Here is a 7,050-nt window from a genome sequence, read left to right as displayed (position 1 = left end):
AATTCAACTCCCGCCGTCTTAAGGTTTAAGACTTATAACAATATATGTTTAATATTTTTAATATCCGTGAGGTTTTAAATAGGGACAGAAGGAATCTCTTGAATTGAATCATGCGCGTCACTAATAAGATGACGAGGCATTTGGCTACCTATGCGAAAGTAATTCAACTCCCGCCGTCTTAAGGTTTAAGACTTATAACAATATATGTTTAATATTTTTAATATCCGTGAGGTTTTAAATAGGGACAGAAGGAATCTCTTGAATTGAATCATGCGCGTCACTAATAAGATGACGAGGCATTTGGCTACCTATGCGAAAGTAATTCAACTCCCGCCGTCTTAAGGTTTAAGACTTATAACAATATATGTTTAATATTTTTAATATCCGTGAGGTTTTAAATAGGGACAGAAGGAATCTCTTGAATTGAATCATGCGCGTCACTAATAAGATGACAAGGCATTTGGCTACCTATGCGAAAGTAATTCAACTCCCGCCGTCTTAAAGTTTAAGACTTATAACAATATAAATGAAAAATATTATTTTCATTTTTCACGTCACTAATAAGATGACGAGGCATTTGGCTACCTAAACGAAAGTAATTCATCTTCCGCCGTTATAAGGTTTAAGACTTATAACAATATAAATGAAAAATATTATTTTCATTTTTCACGTCACTAATAAGATGACGAGGCATTTGGCTACCTATGCGAAAGTAATTCAACTCCCGCCGTCTTAAAGTTTAAGACTTATAACAATATAAATGAAAAATATTATTTTCATTTTTCACGTCACTATTAAGATGACGAGGCATTTGGCTACCTAAACGAAAGTAATTCATCTTCCGCCGTTATAAGGTTTAAGACTTATAACAATATAAATGAAAAATATTATTTTCATTTTTCACGTCACTAATAAGATGACGAGGCATTTGGCTACCTATGCGAAAGTAATTCAACTCCCGCCGTCTTAAAGTTTAAGACTTATAACAATATAAATGAAAAATATTATTTTCATTTTTCACGTCACTAATAAGATGACGAGGCATTTGGCTACCTATGCGAAAGTAATTCAACTCCCGCCGTCTTAAGGTTTAAGACTTATAACAATATATGTTTAATATTTTTAATATCCGTGAGGTTTTAAATAGGGACAGAAGGAATCTCTTGAATTGAATCATGCGCGTCACTAATAAGATGACGAGGCATTTGGCTACCTATGCGAAAGTAATTCAACTCCCGCCGTCTTAAGGTTTAAGACTTATAACAATATATGTTTAATATTTTTAATATCCGTGAGGTTTTAAATAGGGACAGAAGGAATCTCTTGAATTGAATCATGCGCGTCACTAATAAGATGACGAGGCATTTGGCTACCTATGCGAAAGTAATTCAACTCCCGCCGTCTTAAAGTTTAAGACTTATAACAATATAAATGAAAAATATTATTTTCATTTTTCACGTCACTAATAAGATGACGAGGCATTTGGCTACCTAAAAGAAAGTAATTCATCTTCCGCCGTTATAAGGTTTAAGACTTATAACAATATAAATGAAAAATATTATTTTCATTTTTCACGTCACTAATAAGATGACGAGGCATTTGGCTACCTAAACGAAAGTAATTCAACTCCCGCCGTCTTAAGGTTTAAGACTTATAACAATATAAATGAAAAATATTATTTTCATTTTTCACGTCACTAATAAGATGACGAAACAGTTAGTAGGCCACAATTAGTAGGGAAACGTGGACAACCCGTGATAAATCCTTATATGCTTTCTTAGATATAGCATATAAAGATTTTTTATACTAAATATACATATTTACACATGCATATTTACATTTTTTTTATATTTCGAATCATCAAGCAAAGGATAAGCTTCAGTGGATCGCAGTATGGCAGCTGCTCAACCACTTACAACACCTTGCCCGTTACAAAAGTCGTTTACAATTGATTCTAGGCTTTGTCATTGTATTAAATAATGTTTTCATATGTAACTAGCATGGCATCAGGTGATCAAAGATCCTCCCAATTTACTATGTTACAAATTACATTGGCATCACATCCATTGTCGTTTAAAATATAAATAATAAACTTTAAATGGTTTAGAAGCCATACAATGCAAATTGCCCCTTATTTATCATTGCAGTCCAGCACGGATACGACCTTAGAGGCGTTCAGGCATAATCCAACGGACGTAGCGTCATACCACTGTTCGCTCGAACAAGTATTGTGCCATTGGTCCGTACCTGCGGTTCCTCTCGTACTACGCAGGAATGCTGTCGCAACAACGTTTTGTCATTAGTAGGGTAAAACTAACCTGTCTCACGACGGTCTAAACCCAGCTCACGTTCCCTTGCATGGGTGAACAATCCAACGCTTGGTGAATTTTGCTTCACAATGATAGGAAGAGCCGACATCGAAGGATCAAAAAGCGACGTCGCTATGAACGCTTGGCCGCCACAAGCCAGTTATCCCTATGGTAACTTTTCTGACACCTCTTGTTAAAAACTCTTTAAACCAAAAGGATCGATAGGCCGAGCTTTTGCTGTCCCTGTGTGTACTGAACACCGAGATCAAGTCAGCATTTGCCCTTTTGCTCTATGTGTGGTTTCTGTCCGCACTGAGCTGGCCTTGGGACACCTCCGTTATTATTTGAGAGATGTACCGCCCCAGTCAAACTCCCTACCTGGCAATGTCCTTGAATTGGATCATACCTGAGTAATTGGAGTTATACCAAATTTTCAAATCGATAATACATGAATGCATCTCTCATTAAAGAATTTGTTTGCGATTATATAACAAACTCGTGATACTTTGATCAAGAAGCTTGCATCAAAACCCAATACCATAAGATATAATAAATATATCCGTATAATGGCTAGGAAATGATACACGTTCCATTTAATCAAGTAAGTAAGGAAACAATAAGAGTAGTGGTATTTCATTGTCGATACCAAACCGAAGTCTAATATCTCCCACTTATTCTACACCTCTTATGTCTCCTTACACTGCCAGATTAGAGTCAAGCTCAAAAGGGTCTTCTTTCCCCGCTAATTATTCCAAGCCCGTTCCCTTGGCTGTGGTTTCGCTAGATAGTAGATAGGGACAGAAGGAATCTCGTTAATCCATTCATGCGCGTCACTAATTAGATGACGAGGCATTTGGCTACCTTAAGAGAGTCATAGTTACTCCCGCCGTTGACCCGCGCTTACTTGAATTTCTTCACTTTGACATTCAGAGCACTGGGCAGAAATCACATTGTGTCAACACCCGCTAGGGCCATCACAATGCTTTGTTTTAATTAGACAGTCGGATTCCCCAAGTCCGTGCCAGTTCTGAATTGATTGTTAATTGATAATCGTTATAATTAATAAGAACTAATTGGTTTGACCCAACTAGTATTCTTAAAAATTTTAGCAAGAAAGTTCCACAATTGGATACGTAACTAAACTATCCGGGGAACAAGTTACAACCATAAATGATTATAACTCTATTTACCCAGAACGAGCACATAAACCATATTATTGTTTCCCAATCAAGCCCGACTATCTCAATCTTCAGAGCCAATCCTTATCCCGAAGTTACGGATCTAATTTGCCGACTTCCCTTACCTACATTATTCTATCGACTAGAGACTCTTCACCTTGGAGACCAGCTGCGGATATTGGTACGGCCTGTTGAGAAGTTTGCGTATCCCCACCATAAATTTTCAAGGTCCGAGGAGAAAATATCGACACAACAGTATATGTCATGCTCTTCTAGCCCATCTACCATATCTCTCTGCGAAAGACTTCCATGGTAGTACGACTATAAAACAGAAAAGAAAACTCTTCCGATATCTCTCGACGGCTTCTTTATGGTCGTTCCTGTTGCCAGGATGAGCACGAGGCCCATATTTAATAACAAACGGATACTCAACAGGTTACGGAATTGGAACCGTATTCCCTTTCGTTCAAAATTATTCAAGTATATAATTTTCACAATAATTGTAATATTTATTTTTACTTGAAAATTTTCGGCTTTCGCCTTGAACTTAGGACCGACTAACTCGTGATCAACCACTGTTCACACGAAACCCTTCTCCACTTCAGTCCTCCAAGGTCTCATTCGATTATTTGCTACTACCACCAAGATCTGTACCAATAGCAGCTCCATGCAGGCTTACGCCAAACACTTCTACGCATACCATTGTACCTTCCTACTCACTAAAGTTTCAAAATTTATATTACAAGTAATATAAATCATCTACTTTAGCGGTAATGTATAGGTATACAACTTAAGCGCCATCCATTTTAAGGGCTAGTTGCTTCGGCAGGTGAGTTGTTACACACTCCTTAGCGGATTTCGACTTCCATGATCACCGTCCTGCTGTTTTAAGCAACCAACGCCTTTCATGGTTTCTGCATGAGTTGTTAATTTGGGCACCGTAACATTACGTTTGGTTCATCCCACAGCGCCAGTTCTGCTTACCAAAAGTGGCCCACTGGGCACATTATATCATAACCTTAAACTTCATATCAAGAAAGTTAAGGTTCTTACCCATTTAAAGTTTGAGAATAGGTTAAGATCGTTTCGACCCTAAGGCCTCTAATCATTCGCTTTACCAGATAAGATTATTTTATATAACATTAAAATGCACCAGCTATCCTGAGGGAAACTTCGGAAGGAACCAGCTACTAGATGGTTCGATTGGTCTTTCGCCCCTATACTCAATTCTGACAATCGATTTGCACGTCAGAACTGTTTCGGTCTTCCATCAGGGTTTCCCCTGACTTCAACCTGATCAAGTATAGTTCACCATCTTTCGGGTCACAGCATATCTGCTCAAGGTACGTTCCAGTTAGAGGCATAAATAATATAAATATTATTATACATAACTATATAGAACGCCCCGGGATTGTGTTAATTAACTATAAAATAGTTAAAAAACTAATCCCATTAATAGTCAAGTTAATTACGCTATTAGGTTTATATCCCAATAACTTGCACATATGTTAGACTCCTTGGTCCGTGTTTCAAGACGGGTCCCGAAGGTATCCTGAATCTTTCGCATTGTTAATCATACAAGTGCATATAATAAACACAAAAATCAATGATAATTATGCCATTATATAATTCCGAAAAATTAACGCACTGTATTCTTATTAATCTATCAACACTTTATCAAATTAATGACATTTATCCTATGTTAAAATGCAAGCATAATAATTTGAATAAACTATAAGTCATATTTTATGATAAATTATATATGTTAATAGATTACAATGTCCTTATATGGAAAAAATGCACACTATTTCTATAATATTATTTAAATATTATAACTTTAATGATGAATTTTCCATAATGGATATTCAGGTTCATCGGGCTTAACCTCTAAGCAGTTTCACGTACTATTTAACTCTCTATTCAGAGTTCTTTTCAACTTTCCCTCACGGTACTTGTTTACTATCGGTCTCATGGTTATATTTAGTTTTAGATGGAGTTTACCACCCACTTAGTGCTGCACTATCAAGCAACACGACTCTTTGGAAACATCATCTAGTAATCATTAACGTTATACGGGCCTGGCACCCTCTATGGGTAAATGGCCTCATTTAAGAAGGACTTAAATCGTTAATTTCTCATACTAGAATATTGACGCTCCATACACTGCATCTCACATTTGCCATATAGACAAAGTGACTTAGTGCTGAACTGATTTCTTTTCGCTCGCCGCTACTAAGAAAATCCTTGTTAGTTTCTTTTCCTCCCCTAATTAATATGCTTAAATTCAGGGGGTAGTCCCATATGAGTTGAGGTTGTATAAAGCAATGTATATATATATATAAACAATATATCTCTATGAAGAACAATATATTTGATATATTTTCAATTTTCGCATCTTTAAATAAGAGACAATTCTAGTTAAAAAAAATTTAATTTTTTTTATGCTAGACATTTCTCAGTATTATTTGAATTGAAAAAAGAAAGAATTGTATATCTTCATTTTTTCTTTTATAAATATTTGAGATAATTGCTTTTATATTTAATATTATGAATATATAAATATATCCAATAATATACCATATGCATATCATTATAAAAATATATAATAATAAGCAACTTTATTAGCATAGTCTTACAACCCTCAACCATATGTAGTCCAAGCAGCACTATAAAATTAATTAAAGTACATAACAGCATGGACTGCGATATGCGTTCAAAATGTCGATGTTCATGTGTCCTGCAGTTCACACGATGACGCACAGTTTGCTGCGTTCTTCATCGACCCATGAGCCGAGTGATCCACCGCTTAGAGTTTTATAAATATATATAAATATACAATTCGTCAATTATGTTTTTATTGAAAGAAATTAAAAATACACCATTTAACTGGCATATATCAATTCCTTCAATAAAGTTATTTTTATACCTAAAATAATTGTTGCGAAATGTCTTAGTTTTATATAATCAATATAAATATAATTTATATTGTTTTAATATTATATAAAGCATTAACCTGTATATCAGGTACAACAATGTATATTTTAGGTGTTGCATTTATCAATGTATGCGCATAATTTAATATGAACAATACATCACGCAACGCATGTATATTAATTAAATATACACGCAATTTATATTCAATATATTCGTCTATATTTAAACATATAAAATATGTTTAATTTTTTTATATACCTAAAATAATTGTTGCGAAATGTCTTAGTTTTATATAATCAATATAAATATAATTTATATTGTTTTAATATTATATAAAGCATTAACCTGTATATCAGGTACAACAATGTATATTTTAGGTGTTGCATTTATCAATGTATGCGCATAATTTAATATGAACAATACATCACGCAACGCATGTATATTAATTAAATATACACGCAATTTATATTGAAGACAACAAATGGTCTATATATTCAATATAATATATATGTCTTTTATTTTTGGGTAATTTTTATTTATATATTTATATATAATAAATATTTTAATAACGGATAAGATTCATTCAATAATGATCCTTCCGCAGGTTCACCTACGGAAACCTTGTTACG

At 34.5% G+C, this 7,050-nt stretch overlaps 3 non-coding genes across 3 annotated transcripts in view; all 3 read right to left on the bottom strand.

Moving 5' to 3' along the window:
* Window positions 1-1,852: 1,852 nt before the first annotated feature.
* On the bottom strand, window positions 1,853-5,802 carry LOC138926998 (large subunit ribosomal RNA). The gene has a single exon (XR_011443648.1). It is a non-coding gene; the product is annotated as a large subunit ribosomal RNA (ribosomal RNA).
* A 320-nt stretch (window positions 5,803-6,122) lies between these two features.
* LOC138926996 (5.8S ribosomal RNA) lies at window positions 6,123-6,301 on the bottom strand. Its single transcript, XR_011443646.1, has one exon. It is a non-coding gene; the product is annotated as a 5.8S ribosomal RNA (ribosomal RNA).
* A 707-nt stretch (window positions 6,302-7,008) lies between these two features.
* The window catches only part of LOC138927003 (small subunit ribosomal RNA), a 1,995-nt gene continuing 1,953 nt past the window's right edge, over window positions 7,009-7,050 (bottom strand). Inside the window, exon 1 of the ribosomal RNA XR_011443652.1 lies at window positions 7,009-7,050. This exon is cut by the window's right edge and continues 1,953 nt beyond it. This is a non-coding gene — a ribosomal RNA (small subunit ribosomal RNA).

The sequence above is a fragment of the Drosophila bipectinata genome, unplaced genomic scaffold (assembly GCF_030179905.1).
Source record: "Drosophila bipectinata strain 14024-0381.07 unplaced genomic scaffold, DbipHiC1v2 scaffold_143, whole genome shotgun sequence".
Classification (NCBI taxonomy): Eukaryota; Metazoa; Arthropoda; class Insecta; order Diptera; family Drosophilidae; genus Drosophila; species Drosophila bipectinata.
Note: the sequence above shows the minus strand (reverse complement) of the source record. Positions and strands in the feature narration are given on the sequence as shown.